The sequence below is a fragment of the Morone saxatilis genome, unplaced genomic scaffold (genome assembly GCF_004916995.1).
Source record: "Morone saxatilis isolate NCDOM2014 unplaced genomic scaffold, NCSU_SB_2.0 Contig20, whole genome shotgun sequence".
Classification (NCBI taxonomy): domain Eukaryota; kingdom Metazoa; phylum Chordata; class Actinopteri; family Moronidae; genus Morone; species Morone saxatilis.
Window position 1 is genome coordinate 7,939,635 of NW_023339763.1, and position 1,585 is coordinate 7,941,219.

Here is a 1,585-nt window from a genome sequence, read left to right on the forward strand (position 1 = left end):
AGATTTCCACAATGAAGAAACTGAGGAGTGATTTGGAGGAGGATGTGTCAGAGTCAAAACAATGCCATCTGTTTCAGCAGGATGCAGTGGAAATGTCTTCAAATGGGACTCCAGGACCATAAGATTGGCCACCTATTATGCATCACTATTAATAAAATATATTTAATCATTCTGGCGTGTTATGTTTTCATGTCTTAGGTACGAGAACAGGAGATTGATTCTCAAAAAAGAGTGGGTCGTAGAACCTAAAAATACACTCTCATGCATCTAAAACTCATAATTTAAGATTAATATTAATTTTTAAAGTTAGATCTTAGTTCAAATATGGTATAGACCACTTTTTATTGGAGACTTTCTTGGACCAGGGTCAAATTTGACCCGGACATACTCTGAAGGCTTGGATATGAACAGTTTGTAAGGGTAAATGTTCAGAAGGGGTTTTGCCTCTAACCGAAGACTGGACGCTGGGCTCCTGTGGGGCTTGGCACCTGAAGGTTCTGGCTCTCTTTTGGAAACTATAGGAACCACATTATCAAATTGAAGGTCAAAGAAAAAAGCTATTTCGAAAAACTTTTTCCGTTAAATCAGCATTCCTGAATATCTCAGATCATTGGCAACACGAAATGTGTGTTAAAATATCTCCATTGCAGCTTTTTCACGCATAAATATTTAGATCCGCCCCTGCAGTTGGTTGGTGATCTTACCTGGCAGGGTTGCATGCGGGCTTTGGAGGCATGTCGCAACGTAACTACAGCTTTGTTCAGCGCTGATGACGGTGCAGGATATATGACTTTGAAGGGCACGGATGAGGGATAGAAAAGTAATAATAATAATTTGACTATGACGGATTATGCTGGCGCCATCGCTTTTCTGGGTCAGTGGGGTCGCTTCCAGCAAGTCGTCTTCTTCCTGCTCTGTGCCAGCATCGTGCCCAATGGATTTGGTGCCTTCACTCTTGTTTTCCTGACAGACATACCAAATCACCACTGCGTTGTCCCTGACGTCAACCTGACCGACGACTGGCTAAAAAGCATCATACCGCTAAAGGTGAGATTGGCACAGCTGCTTTCACGAGATGGAGAAAAAAGGGGAAGCCAAATTAAAGATAATGTGCCTTATTAAGACCATGCTCATTGAACTTTTTCACATATATTTCTACTGAGATAAAGTTACTGCTTGGATACAGAACAGTATATATAGTGAGGGATTTAAAACTATGGAAATGCATTTCATTCCAGATTTGGAAGTTACCACTCATTACAGTTTGCTGTATAACACCGACTCCTGGAGCAGCCAATAAAGTGGTACTGTCTCATTCCAGGGTGATAGTATACGGGAAGGTAGTGAGAGTTTATTTTGTTTGCTTTGTATTAAAGCATGTTTATACATTTTTGTTACAGATTTGTAACTTTGTAGTTATGTATTTGTTTCTGCATCTGCAGTATAAGTCAACTCATACAGAGGCTGATAAAGCAATATGGCAACATTTAGTACAAAGTTGTCAGCACCATACACAATACAGGGATAGGGCATTTGCCACAGAAATGTTACCAATAAGGTTTGTGTCATTGTGACTGTGAGGTGG